This window comes from Ciconia boyciana, chromosome 6 (genome assembly GCF_034638445.1).
Source record: "Ciconia boyciana chromosome 6, ASM3463844v1, whole genome shotgun sequence".
Classification (NCBI taxonomy): domain Eukaryota; kingdom Metazoa; phylum Chordata; class Aves; order Ciconiiformes; family Ciconiidae; genus Ciconia; species Ciconia boyciana.
Window position 1 is genome coordinate 11,331,514 of NC_132939.1, and position 21,765 is coordinate 11,353,278.

Consider the following 21,765-nt stretch of genomic DNA (forward strand, 5'->3'; position numbering starts at 1 on the left):
ATTACGGATATGGGTCTCCACATGAAAAGGATCTCAGCACTCAGCTGCCTTCAAGGTGGACCGCATTCCCTCCTTTTTCCCCAGCCCAATCCTCTTCTGTACTGCCTGACAAACCCAAGACTCAAAAAGCACCACACTGGACACCAGTATGGGATGACCTGTGTCAGCCATTTGGCTCCAAAACTCTATAAATGGCCATTAGTTACACTGAGGTCAATTTACCAACACTGAACTGCACCAGCTAAGAAAGAGTCCAACTTGTAATTTGCTTTATTAAAGCAATTTCACAAAAGATGTCATTGCCTAATGTGCAATAACCATTCTGCCTGTTTAAATGAAGAGCTCTGTATTTGTCTTTAATCAATACTGCATATACAGTTTAACCAATGCTGTCAAAAGTAGCTTTTTAATGCAGTGTCTCACTAATTTATTGCTCTCAGTACTTGTGTTCTTCCCAGTTTGTTATGAACAAATTATTTTTTTGAGGGAAGAACAAAAAGAATACTGAAAGAAGGTAGGTTTGGCTTTTATGTGCTGCTAATTAATTAGAGAGTTAAATTAACCAAATAATAAGTACAAGATACCAAACTATCTTTCATAATATTTAAGAAAAACTTAAAGGGTTGAATACTTTCCAGGTGTAAACACATTAAGATCAACATTGTACCAAACCTGAATCTGGCCCAGTTAGCTCAAAAAGGTAATAGTGCATCCTCTTGCAGGGATGTTGTAGTGTACAGGCACTCCACATTTTAAAGAGACAGATTCTGCAGCCAACAATGCTTCACTGACACAGAGACAATCAATGTGTCCTTGATTATGAGGAGGCAAACAGTTTTCACTACAAAAAAGGAGACTGAAAAACAAATCATGTGTTTTTATTTTACAAGTTCCAAGTTTGGGTTGGGTTTTTTTCAAGCCCTTTTGGAGCACTGAAACAGAATAAAAATAGTTTGTTGCACAAGCATAAAACAAAGTAACTGCTAAATAAACATTTTAAATTTACTCCTATGTGTTCAGTTCTCATTCCCATTACTCTTCAGGAGTTAGATGATATCACTAAAATATCTTCCCGTTTTCTGGTAAACTGATTAGATGGGTTTTGTCCAAGAATTGTGCCATAATGTGTTCCCTCTATTTCATATTCTGAATATCACTGCTGGAAAATGTACTGCAGCACAGAATGTAGTATATGCCAATATATCCTGACATTCAAATCAAGACCACAAATTATAAACAGTTTCAGCAAATTGACTTGAGTGCCTTTGTTCCTCAGACATACATCTTCCTATTGCTTACAAAAGCAGCATATACTAACCGCTAACACTGCTATAGCCAGTACTGGGAAAGGAAGTTATTGAAGCCTGGATTTCCTGCTTTCAGTCGTAGCCAAGAACTGTGAGGCTTGTAGTGGTTTCAGGAACTGACTCATCTAATGATTCATGGATAAGATACTGGTTTTAATATATTTCTGATCATAAGACTCAAACTTCAAAAACAGCGATGCTTAATTTTTAAAGTAAAAAAAGTACATAAATCAAGTAAACAAATATTGTCATGGGACACACTGGCTAATAATTATAAATGTGTTTCACAGTGCTCTCTGTTTTAAAAAAACAGTATGTTAAACTTCCTGGAAATTCATTTCAAGAGAATGTTGACAATGGATTCAAAATCCACTGTCAAAAACCCGAGTACTTTTGTTGCAATCCTGATACAGCTGAAATTCAAGTGGAGGACAGGTGGGATATCAATTGCATTTTTAGATATACCCTTAGGTACCTATGTATCTACTGCTACATATTAATCAATGAATCCTAGAGCTACTATTGTTAATTTACGTGGTTTCTTTAGCTGTGTATAAAAAGTATCATCAAAAGATCAGCTGGTAACAATACATTTGGATGTTTGAAACAACAGGAAAGTTTTGTTTCAGGAGGGACTGGAGCTGCAGAGGTCAATCTTAAAGCAATGACTAACACTGGATCTTAAGTGCTCACAAACACATGCATTTTGTGCTAATTCAGAATTCAAACCCAGCCATTTTTATGTGTTTAGTTCTTCCAGAGGGAAGCATGCCCTCCAATGCATCAAAATGCTTTTTGCCCACATCACAAATCTCATCAGTATGCTGTAACTTGAACTGCCAGGCTCCTGCACCTAAAAGATAGCTTGCGATAGAAGCTTAATTCTGCTAGGCTCATGTATGGAAAAGTACTGGTTTACTTTTTAATTTTTGAACTGCAAGCAGCAGCTACTCACACGCTATGTACAGTGTTGCGGGGAGGGAGGGGGATGTTAGCATTTCTATATTTCTCCATGTGCACAACTAGCACAAAAAAAAGAAAACAAAATGCATGTTGCTTGGAGGAAAAAAAAAAAAGCAGCAGTTAAAACAGTTGACAAGAAAAGGCCAAAGTGCGCTCAGTGGCTGGCAGTCATTTTATGGCTATAGTCCTACAGCAGATTTACTTAGATGACGTCAGTGGCTCCAATCCAGCTTTTCTTTGGTAGCATTTACCACTTGCCTCTTGAAGCCTCCACTATGCTACAGAGCAGTAGACCATAATCAAAATTCCCTTTGTGAAATAGAGTTTACCTCAGGGCACAGAGGCATTGCTAGCTGAATTGCAGGCTCTTCACCCTGTACTGCATGCCCAGAAATAAATAACCTACAATACTGTACTTTCCTTAATACAGAAGAACCATTAAAAGCAGCCTGCTACCTAAAAAAAGAGTTCTTTAATTTGTTTCCAAAATCTCAGAAGCCAGAATATTAGTTAATTTTCCAAGCCACCAAGAACTATGATCATTCTCCTACCCTTTGGACTTCTTTGTATTGTTTTTAGAGATTTTGGAAGATAAAGTTATTTATGGGTCATTGTTTCACCAACAAAAAATATTACTAACGCTAGATGCTGAAGTGAATTGGTATAGGAAGCTGCATATTTTAAAATTGTCTTTTAAATGTGTCCCTGCAACTGCTTATCTACAACTGGTCAGTAAGCATATCGTAAATATGCCAAGAAGCAGAGCAAGAAATTACTATGCATAAATAATAGTCAATTTAAAGAGCAAAATGCACATTATTTGGAGCTGTGGGTTTCCCATCACAAAACAATGACTGGAAACAATGAAACACTAGTAAAGCCAAGTCAAGCAGATACCAAATCAACTAAAACTTCATAGGCTCTGAAGTTTAAACAAAAAAAAAGAAAAACCCGCCCCCAAACCCCACAACCATATGAATGATGATTATATGAAATAAACATAGATTTGTTATGTTTTAATGGCCCCATCAGTCCAAAGACAACTATACGCATTATGGGTGATAACTAGATACATTAGTGGACTGAAAATTGCCTCTCACAGTTAAGCACTTAGAAATTACTTATAGGGAAGATGCACACATGCCTCACAGAGAACTGGAAGTCTCAATACCTCTCCTTTCCCAGCCTCTTTGCTTACCTTCCCCCCAATCACACCAGAATAAGAGATCACAGGTCTAATCTGCAATGAGCCAGAACACAAAAAATGCTATTATCATCCAACTGCATGAGTCACACCATGGACCTGAACTCTAAATCTGAATTTAAAACAGATTTAAAATTTGAGGTGACCCCCAAACCAGCTCTAAGTGGACAGATGCTAGCATTTCATGTCTGCAGAGAAACCAAAAGCCTCTGTTAGCAGCCTTCGATGCCAAGCCAAGGGCAGGAAACCTTTCTTGTTTTCTGCAGGTGTCCATGTTGACTCGGGCACAGCGGTGAGGTGGGAGCATCACCTCTCACTTCACTGCCTGCCTAGTTGGCCTCTAGGTGCTCTGCCAGGTCCTGCATTTTTCCATGTGGTTCAGATGGGTGAACTTCAGTGGGGCCACTATTCCGGACTGTCATATTCCTCTGTTCTAAAGGGTCAGGAGAAAAATTTTCTTCTCTTTGACCTTCTTGCATTACTAAAAGTGGTGTCAGCAAACAGATTTAGAAGATGATTGTAAATTTATTTGAGAGAGAATCTGGTCCTTTTATTGGTCAATTAAGGATCCTGGACATGAAAGGCATTGTACAAGCACAAGCAGTCCTTTCTTTCCAATAGCCAGGGCAAGGAAGGAGTGGAAGCAGCACGGCGACTGGGATGGGCAAACAGACCCAACGGCGAGACCACGTCCATGAGCACCAGCAGAAGAGATAGGATAAGGAGGATCTAGCAAGATGGATAGCAAAAGGAGGGAAACAAAAAGCCACCATGATCCAAAGGAAGGAGAGCCTAATCAAGCGCTGCCCAAGAGCAAGTAAGTGCATACCCATGGAAAGAGGAGAGTCCAGGCAACCAGAGACAGATGGGGTGCCCTGTAAGGAACAGCGAGACGGAGCCTGTAGGGCAGAAGAGACAGAGGAATGTGCCACAAGGTCAGAGAGCAACACGGACGGATCCAACCCTAAGGACATCACTGCGGCATTGAATGGAAGACTGTATTTATGGTTTGAGACTTCTTCCTGCAACAAAATAATTATGGCCAAAGAAAGGCGGGGGTAGGGGGAAGATGAAGGAACTTCCATTGAATCTTCAAGTCTTCTACAAGGCTTTCAGTTGATTATGGAAAAAGCAGAAATAAAAAAAAATAAAAACCTTCAAAGATCAGCTGACAGCAGATATAGGGACACAATTGTTTTTAAAGGTTAATTTTTTTGAAAGAATAAAGGTAAAATCAGGGATGGAAATGAAACTGGAAAATGAAAGTGGAAAATGAAACTGTTTACAGAGTTTTGCCTTTTATTTTAAACTGTAAACCAGCTTTAGGACAAAAAGTGTGTACACATGGTGGTGGTAGATTAAATATGAATAAAATTTCGTTTCTTCCATTAATGTCTCCAAACACTATATCTTTTTTAATTGAGATATACATAACAGAGGTTTTAATCCACGAAACCTCTACGAATTTACCTTTTCTTCCAAAGTCTGTTCTGACATTTTCTCCCCTCAAAACTGAAATGTCATTCCTGAATTATAAACTCCCAACAGAAAGACAACCATGTAAAAAAACATGCCAGCTAATTCCAAAAATAAGCACCATTGTTCACGGCACCATGAGGTGAATGAATGGTGAGAGATTCCACCAAGGGAATAACTGTGATGTCTATAATGTTAAGGAATAATTTGGCACCAAAAACACCCAAGGCCATACTGGTTGGTGATTCAAACATGAAGCATATCAAAACGCTACTGATAAGCTAAATTAACAGATAGCTTATCTGAAGCATATACTAGCCATATGGTGCCACAACTTCTGTTGCCTGTTGCTGGCATAACAATAGGCTACTGCAGTCTTAGACTGGAAGCACTATTTGACAAACTGTCAACAGCATTTTTATTTTTTTTGCAGAGCTCTAGGGCAATGGCGCACTCGCCTATTTGCATTTTTTTTTTAAACAGGTGAACAAAGAGTAAACCAGATGTCAACTTTAGAAATCGAGCTGTCTGGATCAGGAGATTTAACAGAGGCAGGCATACTGCTACAGCTCAAATCTAGACAATGAGCTTTTCTAAAAACACTCTGGCCTAGGGGAGTGGCTATTTAAAACACTTGGCTTCTTTTATTTCAGCACTATGGAAGTGAATTCTGCTCTTAAGTGCCAGCTCAAATGAAGTCATTTTGTTTCACTGGGGCTTTCTTTGCATTTTAGAAATGTAGCATGTACTGTAGTAAAGGAAAAGACAAGTATATAAAAAAAAAATCTGATTCTTTTTTAGCTAGAGGCTGGGTAAAATGGGGGTGGTGGTGGTGGAAACTAACAATTTGATCACATACAAAAGGAAAAAAAAAATCTGTGAAAGGATAATTCAAGTGCAAGTTAAATGAAATTTATTTTCCCCCTCATTAAAAGAAAAAAAAAACCACCCCACCACTTTTGAAGGCTTTAGAAAGACTTAGTATTTACAACCCCCTCAAGCTCCATGAAGGCAAGGTGTGAATACTGACCGATAAGGAAGATTTACAATAGGACTTTAATATGTTGCAGAAACACAGTCGGTTAATACCAAAAAAATCATGAAAGTTGTCTTCTTGCTTTTTTTAAGAAAATGAAATCCTGTTACTTGCATGCTATTTGAGGAAAAATCTTTTAATAACAACACAGTAATCCACTCAATCATTTCAAAAATTGACAAAATAAAAACTACTGTCAATCAATATATAGTAGATCTGTCTATGGTATTCAATTATGAAAATGTGCTTTTAGTTGTGTTCTGTAGGGGTGTGAAAGACATAATGAGAAAAATAGATAACTTTCTGTTCTAATAATCTGTTCTGCTTTGATAGGCAGTTATGGCAACATATTTATTTTCTGACTTATACCCAGCTAAGTATGTAGCATTTTTAGATTATCTTTTCAAATTGTTCTTGAACATTCTCAGTTTAAAAAAAAAAAAAAACAACCTCCTTTCATGTTAAGTTGAGATTGCACTTGAACCCTTTCCAAAAGCCAGAGCTGTACTGAATTATGATAATTAGAAAGCTGTGTGCATAAAAGGCAGCACAGTTGATGCATTTAAAAAAGTTCATGCCAGAGAATATAAGTTCAATATGTTCTCACATAATTAACATTTCCCATCATTAGCAGCAGTTTTCAGTTCATGTATCTGTAAAAACAACAGCACTCGTCATTGTTTTAGATTCCCAGTCAATAGCATTTTAATAGTTTTACACATAATCCTAAACTTTCCTTCCCTTCCCCCTCCCAGCACACTGAGATTTCACATTCTACCTTCTGACCTGCTAGCAAATAAACTTGTATTTTGTGCTCATATGCTTCTGCTGCCGCACAGACTATCTCTGATTTGAAAGTTTAGTGAAGAGCTAATAAGAGCCAGAAATCTAAGAAGGCCATTTGGAAAGGTACAACAGGATGCAGAGGGAATAATCACGTTGTTCCAGTAAACAATGACTACAAGACAAAGAACAAAAAGTTGTAGGTGATACCTTCGACTGGATGGGAGCCAAACGAAAATGGGCTGCCTCTGACAAACCCAGACACAAGCTGGAGGGACTAGGAAATGGGGCCGCAGCCCTGCACCAACCGGGCAAGCGTCTATAAACCCTTTACACACTCTCTGGATTTTCATTGCATTCTTGACATATGTACAAAAATTCATCTAACAAATAAGGGCATGTAGCACATGACGGGTTACTCCGAGACATTCACAGACTTCCTGCGTAGAATATCTCAAATTAGTTGTTAGGAGCCAGATTTCGACGCAGGCTCGTTGCCTTCTTTCTCTTCCCTCCACCTCTTCAATCCCTGTATTTTAAAATTAATATAATTCTAGTGGAACTTTAATAACCTGATATAGTATAAAAGTTGCTGAATCTGCATCAACACAGAGAGAAATTTTGGCTTTACAAGATAAAACAGTGATTGCAGTGGGATCAGGATTTCATACAAAAACAAGAGAGATTCAGGGTATTAAATTAGAAAACTCCTAGCTGACTTTTATGCGACTAATCTGAGGAGCAGATTTGAAGTTGGTGCCTCAAAGGATTGAAGTCTGCAACTTTTCACTCTCTTATGTTTTGGAAATGAGCAATCATTAAAACCAAACACAAAATTATTCCAGGAAATATTATTCCATCCTTGTTCCACTTGCAAAAGTCAAAAGGAGTTTTGTGCAAGAACAGAGAGCAAGATATGGTCATAAAGTGGGAATTTATTGCAGAGATTTTTCTTCTCAAAATGTGTGTTCAGTGTGGCTTAGAGTCGGTTGGCTTTACAATAAATAATGCCATTAATCCGTTCATATATCACAGGATACAATTTAAATTATACAGTACTTGCATAAACTGCCACAAAACCTCTAACAGCCATTTCTTTCAGGGAGATGATTTACCTCTTGCATGTTCTAAAATTTTGTTGAGACTCACTTAAATTATTTTTTTTAATATTAAATGACTGTAGTTTAGGAATATAAAACATTCCTACTTGAAGCACTAATGGCAAAGTGCAGCATGGTGACAAAACAGTAATTAAATCTAACATCCCAGAAATAAGTAACTACTATTTCTTTTATGCAAAAGTAGGTCCCTCTGATGAACTGGGGATTTCAAAATCATGTTTAAGGGCCAATTTGCATGCTCATTACAGCCAATGTAATACAGCAACAGGCCATATGAAGTCAATGGAATTAACCTGAATTTAGACCAGATTTTTAAAAAGTCAGCCCTCACCTCATATTTGCACATGCTATGAATAAAAGCACAAATAGAATGAGTGACCAACTTTTACTAGAAATTTGCCTGGAAGTTTTAGACAGATTACAAGCAAAGCAGAACATAAGCCCTGTACAAAAATTTGAAAAAGTGTGTGTGTCAAATCTGATATTCTTTTTAATCAAAGATACAGAATAGCACCCATGTCCTTCTTTAGACAACAAATATCATACTAACCATGTACATAAAGCATATGCTGTAAATATCTTAGTATTTGATCCAGCGAATGTTTATTCCTATGAGTCATCCCAGTCCTTTTAACCTGAGTAAGGATTGGATCTAGCGAACCTTTTCTTCTTAAATAAATTGAATCACTTCAGAAAGACAGTTTTTAAACCACCTCTGGAAAGACAGAGCATTAATATTAACGTCATGAAGAAATACCAGGTAAAAAGAGCGATGTATGCGTGTGGATATACCCTCAGAAACCATGCGTTCAAAACATAGTGTTTGAAGGTAACCTTCTCCCAAACACACACATTCAGAACTGGACACCAAATCTTCGTGTTTTGGAAACAGTCTTAGGCACCTTCCAATAAAATCAAATTAATTCTAGTGAAATTGTTCCAACAGTGTAACCATCCTACTTTATAGATTGAAAACTGACAGCTATTGTAATACACAATTGCATATTTTTACCTTTCACTTTTTTTTTTTTTAAGTTAAAGATACCAGAACTTCTCTGTAGCTCCACAATTCTTTATTACACTTTTGCCTGTACTATATCTTGAAAGTTTCCTTACAATATGATCTACAAAGGTAGCTTAAAAAGAAAGAAGGAAGAAATCTTTTTTCCCCACATGTGACTTAACTGAGCTTAACTTTTTCAGGCATGGACAAACAAAGCCTAAAAACCACTTTCACGATATCCAAAACCACTACACCGTCCAGCGACAGCAACAACAACAAAACACTAGTTACAAATTATACCAAACGTTACACACATGCTCACACATCTCCACACATCACAATACGCTATCATTTCTCAGCTGGAAACTCACGGCGGGTCTAGTTCATAATTAAGTTTCTGTTGTTCTTTTTTAGCTGTTTAATTAAAACTCCTTTAAGCAGAGGCTGTCTTTACTAAGACTCCTGTCAAATCAAAATTTTTCCTCTGCTTCACTGCTTGTGTACATCCCACTCAGCACTGACTAAGAAACTGTACAGAATATAAAACCATAATTTGAATCTCAAGAGCTGTTGTTATACTCTCCTGGGTGCAAAGGCTAATAATATTTACTTCACCAAAGCAGCGTATGTAAAATTGATGCTCAAAATACCCCTAACACGTTTCGCGATAAAGTACTTTCCAAAGGTATTTCTAGATTACCAAGAAGAAAAATTGAAATAAATCCTTTGCATCCAAAATTTCTGCTTGGTCAGCTGATAAAAACCTGCAGCAGACAAAATGCAGAATTATCCCTACTGGTATAGAAAATGCCTTATGACCTAATTAAAAACCAGTGCAGTATGAAAAGACACATTTTACCATGAAGGTGAAAAATAAATGCACCTCAAAAAAGTTTACGCTTAATGAAAATAATTTCAAAAAGGTTGATTTTAAAAACCTGCAAGTTCAAAATGTGACCCAATTATTAAATCTTCATTTTTGTGTTTTAAGAACATTCACTCTATTAATTCCTGTATTTCTATTCCCAAATAAAGTATGCATGTGTGTGTGTGTGTGTGTGTGTGTATAACTACACACACACACATACATATACAAACAAACATACAAGCTTCCCTCCCGCCCCCAGAAGTAATTTAATATACAGGTCTGTGTCATTTTTGATAGCACCATCTTACCATCAGTACAATCTAATATCCCTGTAATGGTATTCCCCAACTATTTATAGAGACAGAATACATCATACATTACAGACACGCATTCCCAATCTAGGGTTATAAGAAGAATCCTACATAATTTTAAATTAAGTCCTAATGTAATTACAATAATTTTTGTTTTCATATTCAATTGCAGGTAGCACTTAGTTATTTACGTGAATTTTCCTGTAAGAGGCATTCCCACAGAGATTTCCATATTAGATGTACTGCATAATAACTGAACACTCAGCTAGAGAAAACAGTATTTTGTCCATACAGCTCCAAACTTTGCCATTATCTAGGTTAGATATCTCTGTAAAACCGCTAACTGGCAATATTGCATTTCTAAACTTTATCAGCACTAAGGGAAAGCAAATAACGCTTCTGTTAGACAGGAATACAGCTGTGCAGGTACTTTTTTTCCCTGAGGCTCTGCCATTTCAGCTTACATTTCTTATATATACTATTTTACGTCAGAAAATGCCAGTACAATCTGATGTTTCTTGGCCTTTCTTTCCCAGATGGTGTTCAACAACGAACAGTTAAAAAATACTGGGAGCCATTTACATTCAGAACTGCTCCCTAACTTTCCAGCACTTCTGGAGATCACTTTTCATTTCTCCATATCAAAGGCAGGCACTTGTTTCTAATAAGTTAACAACTCTCCTGAGAAACACGGGTGGCTGGTATTTCATTGTTTCATAAATATTTTTATACTGTAACACCATTCAACTTAAAACAGATTTCAAGAGGAGAAAAATCATGACTAGGATTATGTTCAACTGAGGTAGGAGTGCAAACTTTTTTACTTGGTAAAAATAGAGATATTTTTTCCCCCTCTCGCTTCATTGCTCCTCGTTGTTTTTGTTTGGCTGTTTGGAGGGGGCCGCTTTGTTGTAATTTTGTTACAAAAGCCGTACTGTATAACTTTTTCCCTCCCCCTTAGAAGTGCACTTCCTTTGAAAACGCTCCTTCTGTGAACAAAGGCTGCCACCGGCCCTCCGCATCAGCACTGTGGACATCTGTAGAATAGATCTCTTTAAAACGTTACGGATAAATAAAAAACCCTACGGTTCCTACCGAAAGGAAGTTTTCCAGGGACAATCTCCTCGGTGGTGTTGTAACTGCGACTTTGTCTTTTTTGGATACAATGTTTCTGCTGACTCCCGAAAATTTTCCACTTGAATGTACAATTAACCAGCAGCGGCGGCGGCAGCAGCTCTGGAGAAGGAGAAGAAGCAGCGAAAAAGGACATTCCTTCTTTCATCTTTTAGAGGAAAATAACAGGGGGAAGGAAAGCAAAACTCGGGGCAGCGCACCGAGCAGAGCTCCGAGCCAGGCCGGGCCGCTCGGCAGCCCGCACCGCCGGGGGATTGCTCCTGAGGGCTGCGAGCGTCTGCGGCGAGCCCGGGGCTGCTCCTAACTTCTTGCTTCCCCGTGGAAAAAAATGTGAAAAATGCCAAGGATCGGTGCGCGAGTGTGTGTGTGTGAGAGAGAGCGAGAGTGGCTGTGTGTGTGTGTGTGTGTGTGTGTGTGTGCGCGCGTGTGTGTGCGCGCCCGGCTGCAGAGCGGTGACTCAGGCAACTAAGTGCGAGCGGCGGCGGCGGCGGCGAGGGGGAGCGGAGCGGCGCGGCGCGGGGCGGGCAGCAGCCGCCTGTTGCAGCTCCGGCCGCGGCCCCGCAGCGGCAGAAACTCCGCGGGAAACAACTTCTCCCCCTGCCGCGGCCCCTCTCCCGCCTGCCCCGGCACCTGCGGGGGCGCCGGCCCCCCGGGCCGACCCCGGCCGGGACCGACCCCCCGCCCCGCCGCACAAAGCGCCGGCGGCGCGGCGTGCGCGCCCGCGGCCCCCTCTTACCTCCGCGCCGCGGCCCCCCTCCGCGCACCGCCAGCGCGCCGCGCTCCGACGGCAAACTTCGCCCGCCGCCCCCGGGCCGCCCCGGTTATTTATGGCCCCGCGCCTATTTTTAATCCGCCGCTCGGCTATTTATACCGCGGCGGTAGGTTGCCGCGGGCCGGCGGACGGAGCCCTCGGAGGATGAGTTGCTGCCCGGCCGGCGGCGGGGCGGGCCGGGCTCCCGGCCGGGCTGCGCGGCGCCAGCGATGCGAGGAATGCGCGGAATGAGGGGAGGAATGAAATGAACGCGGGAGCGGGGCGGCCGCGGGGCGGAGCGCGGCCCGCCGCCCCCTGCGGCCGCGGGCGGGCGGGGCGGCGGGCGGGGCCTCCGCGCGGCGCTGACCTCATAGGGGAGCCCGCGGGAGGGGAGAGGGGACGGGGAGAGTGGGACCCGCGCCGCCGCCCGGCGGGCCTGCGCGGGGCCGTGCAGCGGGGCCCCGCAGCGCTTTGCGAAGGGCTTGCAGCGGGGGTCTGCGACGGGCTCTGCAGCGCTCTGCGACGGGGGGCTGCAACAGGCTGCGCCAGGCTTTGCGGCGGAGTTGCAAAGTACGGGGTTGCAACGGTGACGGTCTGCGGCGGGCCCGGGAGCTGGCTGGGCCCGGGACCCTGGTGGATGGGGAGGCTCCCCTGGGAAGCCCAGCTTGCCCACACGCACGTCCAGCCCCTGGTGCACCACAGAGCCCTGTGCAAACAAACCCCTGCCAGTCCCCAGGAAATGCAGGCCTCTGCCCGGAAGGCCACCCGCAGCACCCCCGACAGAGCCCCGGAACAGGGGGCGAGCGGGAAGGCTTCGTGCACATCCCACCCCAGATCAGCGTGGACATGGCGTGGCCCAGGGCTCCACGGTCTTCACCCTGAATCCGGGTCATGACCTTTCTCACAAAACTGGCCCCAGCTTCAGATTTCACAATGCAAGTTTTGCACCACTCTAGCTGTGAGCCTAAGTGCCGTTAGACTATCTTGTACCGACGCAACCCATCCCCCAGAAACGCTACCCAAGCATTATCATACGGCATGTCTCCTTCAGTTAACAGTCCGCCACCTTACGGAAATAATCACAGGGCAGGCACAGCTGTTGTGCTTGTGAAAACTCATGTTTGCATAGGCAAAATGGATAACTGGACACCTCGGTGCCTGTTGGTGAAATAAATTGCCTATTTTGATGTGCAAACATACATTTCTATCCACCTTTGAAAGTTTGCTCAGCAGGGCTACCACTTTTGGAGATGTCAGGAAAATCACATTACAGCCTCAAAAGAACCATATGTTGGTGTCATCAGACAGCATTAACATGCTCACATCACATGTACCTTCATGACATGCTGGTGGAATTCACAATAAATGCCCTGTATATTACTTGTGTATGACATTAAGAAAAGATGCCGAGCGTGTCTCTCTGTGAATACCAGAAACATGCTTGTCCTGATGCTTTCCCAGTACCAATCTTGTAAGACAGCCATGCTGATAACAGCCACCATTTGAGCCTGTGACTGACCCAGGAGCCTCTTGAAAACGAGTCGCTTAAAGCTCATGTTGCAGTTCACACAGAGCCTGTGATTGTTTTTTACCTTTGTGGACCAGGCACAGAGTGTGCATGATAGGCAGCGCAAGCAGAAGATGCAATGTTCCCACTGATCACACAAATTATACTGACTGAAATCTACTAAAACTCAACCCTACAGAAATGGCATGCGACAAGTAGCAATATCAAATGGAGCCAAAGTTTGAACAGGTATTGGTCAAAGGGTTGGGAGAATGCAAAAATGAACATATTTTAGGATATTTTTTCCCCACACCATTCCACGCTGGCTGAAAAATTTCTTCCCCAAAGTAGGCTACAAGGAACCCCCTCACACATACACAGAATATCTTTTTTCTTCCCCTCCTCCTTTCCACACAGCTCTAGTAATATTGTCTAGTAAGTGTCTAAGTGCCTGCACAATTGGTAAAATTCAATCACTTTGCAATGTCTATACAAAAGCCATAGTCTCTTGAGTGTACGCAAAGTTTACTGACTCTTTTCCAAAGCTGGAACAGAAAAATGGGAAAAAACATTGCCCCCTAACACCTATACCATACCATATATTTTTTAGTCACTAGACTTAAACTCACTTCACTATGTCCAGTGCATGCAAAGAAATGTGAAACATCTTTAAATGAATGTGATTTTTTTTTTCCATAAGGCTTGCAGAGAAAGTACCAAGAATACTGACTCTAACTTTTTTGCCTGTGCAGGGCCCAAAAGGTATCATAGCTCTGTACACATGCAGGGAGAATAGCAAATTTTTGGACAATGGATAAATAGAGTTTGAAAACTTCTTACCTATAGCAGCTCTCACAAATGAAAGTGATGAAAAATTTGCGGGATTATGCTCTCCTAGTGGAAAAGAAAAAAAGGAGTTTGTTTCTACACCTATGGTTGTGGATGAACACGAATCAAACTTAAACCAGGTTGTAGCTGTTTGCCCGTATCTGCAGACAGACAGTTCAGTAGCTCTTTTGCCATTCAGAACTCTGTCAAGAAGAATAATTAAATTTACCTGATGCCTGTGCATTTTGCTGTTAACTGCAAGCAGCAGGGAAAGCTCACAAAATTCTAATTATTTCTCAGGTTCTGAAACTTTCTACATTAGTGTTCTTCACAGGCAGTGAAGCTCCAGATAAAACCAATAGCCTCTGAAAACTGAGGTAGGGAAACTCTGTCAAGTATTGATCTTTCTTGCCTCTTGGCTCATACATCCTGTAGGTTGTCGTGTCGTCATGCCATGTCATGCCATGTCATGCCATGTCATGCCATATCATGCCATGTCATGCCAGCAATCACTTCAAAAAATACATACCTAGAATCCCAATGAATTTCTGACAGAAAAAAAATGTGTCCTGGGGATAGAGAGGTCTGTGCGTTTTGACAGAAGGTGAGGATGAGGAAAGACACCATCAGTATCACCCAGCCTGTTAGTGCAGCCATTGCCTTCATGGGGGGGTAGGCTTCTTTGGAGGCCCTGTGGAAGAAGAAGGAAGGTACATTGGAGGCATATTCATACACAGAGAACTTGCTCCGATGAACTGCCTGCCCTGTGTGTATTGATGAACAGCTTCTTCAGGCACACAGGTGTGCTGAGAATTACAAAAGCTGAAGAAAACAAAGGGACATTGGGACAAGCCCAGACAGGGGCATTTCCTGGGGACAAATGCTTATCTCGGCTAGAAAGGAGACATACAAGTGGGGAATATGGGAAAATATTTTAAGAAAGAGAAAGAATGAGATTCAAGAGACGGACACCAATAAAAAGACTTCAGGGAGAGAGACTGGGGAAAGAGAAGAGACACAGAAGAGAGGAGAGAAGGGAAAGTGAGAGAAATATTTGTGACTATAGAAGGAAGGCAGAAAGAATAAAAAGAAGGTTTAAAAAGGGGGATAAAAATGGAGAAAGGGAAACCTGCAGAAGAAAAGGAATCAATGGGGCAGAAAGAACAGCTGAAGGGAAACCAGCTGGGAGAGCAAGAGAGACTGTAGTTTATGAGAAGAAAACCAAGAAGTAGTAGGAAGAGGAAATGGCAGTGAGGAAAGGGCATTAGCTTAACAATGAAAGGAGTAAGGTAAGGAAGGACAGAAAGAACAAGCAAAAGAATATACGATCAGAGAATAAAGGTCTGTAGTACTATCAAGTCTTGCATTTGTCACTAAAATACTATTTTGAGTGCAAGTCCTATTGAGACTGGGGCGCGGGCAAGTGTGACCGTACTTAAAGATAAAATGGAGGCTGGATTGTGGTTTACGTATAGGAACCACTTCTGTCTTCATTCATGAGACCACTGATAGTAGAGGGCGTTAGGGAGCCTAACAGAAGAGTTGCAGTTCTCTTCCTCTTTGCCATTAGCTATGCCAGGTACAGGGCATGTAACGTGTTTCATCCCAGCCACGCAAAGACAGATGATGCTTTTAAGTCTCCCAGAGATGAAGTGGTACCCAAAGATACAGGGTGAACAGAATTCCTAGTTTACTCTAGGAATAAGTAAACTCTCATCTGCCTAGAGAGTATTGGCAGATGAAAACAAGATGGACTTTGCAAATTCTAGATCCAGCGCTCATTTTGGACTTGGAATGAACCTCAAAGCTCAACAGTGCTTGGATACAGCATTTTGGTTACAAGGACTGAAAGAATTTTAAAACTTTATATTTGGATTTCAGTTCAGATTAGAAAAACTGCTAATCTCAGGAAATGCTTAAAAGCAGTATGTAGATTAGGGTTTATCTATAGTGTGCAAAGAATTAAATACCCAAATCAATGTGTTGTTGAACATGCCAACAAAAATACTATGGGGAAGCTGTAATGTAATGGAACAGAGCTCTCCATATTATAAATCTAGCTGCTGAGCTTTCTAAAGCAGCAGACAGTGTAAAGAATGAAAACAAATAACAGTTCAATAATGAATTACAATAATTGAGTCGAGAGGAAGCCAGGACATGAACCACGGCCTCAGAGCCCAACTGAGTTAAAATAGTACAGAAAGTGGAAATATATAATTTCAGACAATTCTGGTTGCTTATTTCTAAAGGTGAACTGAGAGCTTTTTAAAATTACATGACCAGAGTCCAGAGCTGTGTATTTCTCCCACTGATGAAATCACTAACATCAAAATGGTGTGGCTCTTGTCCTGCTTTAGAGCAAACAATATAAGCACAGCAGCCTATTCCTTCTACTGATAGCGATAATTCTTAGCACCACTGATTGAAACAAATTACTGGGGAAACCACTTGGGTGGCTGGGCTTTTAAATATTTTGCACTACAAATTTTGTTGTGTTACCATCATTTTCTGCTGGGGGAAAAAAGGAGAAAAAAATTCCTATTCAAATTCCCAAAGAATCTCTTTTCTTTGATTCATCAAAATTTCAGGTTTCTGAGCACTTCTCAGCCTGCTTAATATGCAAATGGCATATTTTGTTCCCTCTCTTCACTTCGGCCCAGATTTCTAATGGTATTTAGATGCTTGAAGTTAGGTGTAGGTATTTTTAAACCCCTTCAGTACCTAAGTGCCTAATTTCTTTTTATTTCAGTGGTTTTTAGGTGGGTACCTATTTTGGGAAACCTCAATACTTATCTAGACACCTGAATAATAATAGTAATAGTAATAAAAATAACAATAACAATCATAATAAAAGACACCTTAATGTTTATCTTAACCACCTAAGTACCATTACAGGCTTCCTCTAGATGATGCTCAAAATCTACATCCAAGGAATATTTCAAAGCACTTAAAAGCACCATCTGCTGTGAAATCTGTTGTACGAGGTAATTCACAAGCATTCATTTATCTCACCAAAATGACTCCACAGGTGACTTTTACAGGGAGAGGCAGGGGCCAGACTTTCTTCTTTCCAAAATGAATTCTTCCTAAGTAGGCCTTTTCCAGCCGCCGAGAAGGACACAGAGACACCACTCCTGGTGTCAGTTTGTCCCAGCACAGCCCTGTGGCGGCCCAGCTGGCTCTCCACCGCCTGCCTCCGCCTTGAAGGCTGCGGCGTGTCCTTTCGTGGGCAGGCTTTGCCTTTGTCCCCTGTGATGCTGCTGATTCCAAATCAGCCCGTGGCCACTTTGCCACCACCACAGAAGTAATGTGTGCCACAGACCCAGCTCCCAGGCCTGGCCTGGGCATCTGTCCACACCATTTGTATGGAAAGCAGCATGTTGTGGGATGGTAAAGTCATTAACCAACCAAATTTCAAAGAGCAGCAGCAAACATGGGAGTTGTTATACCATCTTAACACAAGAAATGGAAGATATTTCACTAGAGAAAGTGCGAGGCAGCTTCACCATAGTGACTCCTTCTGCAATAAGACAAATTCCACTTTCACAATTGACTTTGCTGAGACTGCAAAAGGTGTAAATCAGTGCAGCATTTGGACCTATCTGTTTATAAACAGCTTTGGACGTAAGCAGGCACTCGGGTGACATGAGGTGCTGGCAAAAAGCTGAGCTGCGTTTCCTGCTGAGGCTCCTTGGCCCCAGGTCAGGAGTGCAAAGGCCGCTTCCCCTGTCACACCAAGGGCACCAGACATTGGCTCCCTGGCTGCTGCTTCACCTAATCCCTGGAAAGCCACGTGCTAAGGGAGAATTTGCCAGATATTGGGAAAGGCTACCAAAACCAGTGAACCATGAGTGACAGTGTCTAAAGTGAAAACAAACTGTCCCAGACAAGAAGGACTTCTTTAACGCTCCTTATGCATACAGAGTCCAAAGTATCATTGGAAGTTCTGATACATACAAAACCAAACTTCATCTGAAGTGGAAGGGATACACGCTATATGAGACCAAGGCCAGTAGGACAGATTGCACACTGAAGGCCCAACTAGAATATAGTTACCCATATAGTTACCCTTATTTTACACTGATTTTTCCATTTCTCCATTCGTAATGCAGGTAGAATCACACATGGTAAACAAAATTGGAAGAAAACCGAAGTGAGAAAGTCTGAGCTCTGCAGAGGTGTTAAGGGTGATGTTGCTAAGAAAGGAAAAAGTCAGAAGAGATACGCTCTCTTGTCACACTCTCTTCTATGTCATCTGCATAATGAGACCTGCAAAAAGTACCTTAGTTCCTCTTGCCTCATTATTTTCTCAGTGCATATTCTTCTGGTATAATACAGCCACCCACAAAGCTCAGGGTTTGTTCAGGACAGAAGAGGAGCTGAGAGAGCACAGCACTATTTCTGAGGCAATTCAAACCTAGCAGGGTTCAGTCTTTCTACTTTTGAAGGGGGGAAGCAGGAGAGGAGAGGCAAAGGAAAGGGACTCTTAGAAGAATATATCGCTATATCCTGTTGAATTTGACTATTTGGATGTTCAAATGAGTATAAAAGGAAATCTAAAGAGAGGTAATGCATTCCTTACTGCAACTAATCCTTGAAGGCCAGGCTTACATGGCTTTTCGGTAGGAAAATTACAAAGACTAATTTGCAGTTGGTTGGGTAATGAAAGAAGAAAAAATTACCCAAAGCTGCCAGGAAATCATATAGTGTATGGGTATGTAGTTAGATGGACTCAGTTCATGGGGATGAGAACTACTGAATCAAATTTCTGGAATGGCCATTACAGAATTTGTAGTAGTAAATATCACCATGTAAATCCTGACCTTTCCTCATCCTTCCCAGGGGGAACCACAAATACGTTTCATCTAGCCTGTATTTAGGAAGACAGTTTTGGAAACAGGAAAAAGAGAAGTCATCTGAAGATGTAGGAGCCACTGAGGCTAGCTGGTGCTCTAGTCTATCAGAATAGGATCCCCACCTTTAATTTTAATATTGGACTGTCTTTTCTCTCACTGCTTTTTCTCTGTCATGTTTCAGTAATGACAAACAGTAACTGAACTGACAGTGTTACTTACTTGAAATTAAAACAACTGTTTAATGCTCTTAAAATTCAGAGTTTTGCAGCTTTGCAAGCTCCAGTGGATGGACTGGCTGCTGTAAAGCTTAGTCCTGACTGCAAATGCTCTCTTTGTTCTGGCTTTTCTGCCTATATGCTCATGATGCATTATGTCCCATAGAGAGCCAGTCAGGACACATTGCCAGTGTTTGAAGTGGTCCATGGAAATAGAGGACCACCTCAAACGGGTATCCTGCAGGAAGAGCAATGCCTTCCAAAGGCGGGGAAATAATAGCTGTACAGTTTTAATGAACAGGTTTTGGCAGAAGGAAGACAGGGATGACTGCAAGTCACACTAGTCAGTAAGTGTTCACGGCTCTTGTGTGCCATACAGGACACAGGGCAAAGCGATCTGCCCGCAGTGGGTGTCCCAGATAAGTGGGACACATAAGGAACTGTGAATCACAGGTCCTGTAAATGGTCATTAAATAGTTGGGTAGAAGTGTGTCAAACAATGAGATGATGTCATGGACAAATGCTTATCATAAACATAGAGAATCCTGACCTCATTTCACGTATGATTTCATCTTAGGTGACCTCACAAGTGCAGTTACTGTACCACCTGCACAGCCTTGTATGTTTTATGTGCTTCTTTTACCCTCTAGATCCTGAAGAAATTAGTTAATTTGTTATTTTTCACAATCAGTCCCAGATGGATGATGTCTGTCAGCATTTCCTGATTTATATAACATTTATCATTTTCAAAGCACTTTATAAACACTAAGCAGTTGATCCTCACACCACCCCTGTGCCCTAAGCACTAGTACTTCCTTTTTACCAACTGGAAATTGTTATGGGAAGTCAAAGCAATCCTCACAGTAGCTAAGGTAACAGCAGAACTCAGTACCATCCAATTTTTTAACTGCTCTTTACACCTCTAGCACATCACACTTCCCTAATGCAAACGCATCTACCACACTGCCCTCCGATAGTTCTTTTTTTTTCTTATTTACATATAAAAATCCTCTCCCCAGCTCTGTTTGTTAGTTCTTGCAACTTTGGTCTCTGGTATAGCTGAAGAGCCAAGCTCCCAACTTGTCCACAAGTCAACATCCAAAATATTCTAAAAACAAATGAGTACAACTTTTGTGCCTTAAGAGATTGTATCCCAAATGTCTGTCAGGTACAATCAATAGTTTTAAAAAGCAATCTTTTTAATTTATTCACTTAATATGAGGTCACAGAGTCGTCTAAATTCCTTGTGGGTACAGAACTGAGGTTCACTGAAAATCAGGCCCCAGCTGAGCTTTGGTGAATTTTTAAAGTAAGCAATCAAATGGCTTGTAAAATAGAGGTATTTCAGAACTGACACCAGTAACTGTTGGAAAGAATTGAAACTCAGAATGGCTGTATTCTTAGCTGCAGCAGAGCATTCAGCAATTTTAAACTTCCAAGCACATACAAAGGGAAGCAGTTTGATTTATTAATGATAATGGCCTTACATACATAGTTATAGGCAGGTGAAGGCTTTTGAGTCACTTCTAACTGCCGAAGGCAAGTAAAGAAGAAACACTGGGTAGTAGTTAGACAAAATTAGAAGCCTGTAACCCCTTCCTTGGGCAGTGTTTCTTCATCTAATCTTGTCCATACTAGCAAAGAGTAGTGGTACATGGCTGAACTCTGCTAGTACATCACTGCCTGCCAGCCCCTCAGCACAAAAAGGCTCTATGAACCCTCTGCTCATTTGAGTCATACCATTCGCACAAGAAATTACCTAAACAAAAACACAATGCAAGAACTTTTGTTTATGATATTGTCTTTTCCTTCTTTCCTTTTAAAAATGTTTTCCCCATATTGGCATAGGTGACCCCAGCCCTGATGCTCTTAAGGATAAACCTCCCCAACATTCAGTGTTGCAATTCAAGCCTTATGGATTTGCTTTCATGTTAGATGCAATGCATAGGAAAAGCCAGGTGCCTGAGAACAAGATTCACCACAGGTAAGTTAGAGGTACCTAGAACTAGCTAAAAGGGAAATCCTTAGGAAAGCAGTAGAGGTCTGCCCTCTGTCAGCATGAAGACACCTTGTTTGGCATAACTCTTGCAATTCAGACCCTAGCTGCCTCTGCTGAGGGTGGGTGCCTCTGCTCTTGCTTTTCAAACTGGCAGCTGGCCTCCGTGCTTTACAAAAATGAGAGGAAGAAGGTGACATTGCCATTCACTGTCCTTCCCTGGTAGCAAAATAGATAAGCTTTGGTCCACTCAGGACTGAAGGAACCTGAGTTTAATGTCCTTCTCTGCCTGAGATAAATACACTCCTCCAAGCCCCATGGAGAAAGCACTGTCTAGCAGGAGGCAGCTCTGTTGCAGAGCAGTAAGTTCTCCTTCAGAGGTATTCATTGCATTTTACTGTGCTCC

At 41.6% G+C, this 21,765-nt stretch overlaps 1 protein-coding gene and 1 long non-coding RNA gene across 8 annotated transcripts in view; both read right to left on the reverse strand.

Annotated features, from left to right (window-relative positions):
- Positions 1 to 12,213, reverse strand: part of TEAD1 (TEA domain transcription factor 1) — a 162,885-nt gene extending 150,672 nt beyond the window's left edge. For 5 of the 7 annotated variants that reach the window (XM_072866176.1, XM_072866175.1, XM_072866174.1 and 2 more), the window contains exons 1-2: positions 11,943 to 12,213; positions 11,168 to 11,308 (exon numbers count right to left, since the gene is read on the reverse strand). The gene's annotated coding sequence lies outside the window, so the exon portion shown is untranslated. The remainder of the gene's footprint in view (positions 1 to 11,167; positions 11,309 to 11,942) is intronic. The other 2 variants (XM_072866180.1, XM_072866179.1) reach the window with 1 other exon arrangement.
- A 2,647-nt stretch (positions 12,214 to 14,860) lies between these two features.
- The window catches only part of LOC140652632 (uncharacterized), a 29,148-nt gene continuing 22,243 nt past the window's right edge, over positions 14,861 to 21,765 (reverse strand). Inside the window, exon 3 of the long non-coding RNA XR_012042894.1 lies at positions 14,861 to 14,983. This is a non-coding gene — a long non-coding RNA (uncharacterized lncRNA). The remainder of the gene's footprint in view (positions 14,984 to 21,765) is intronic.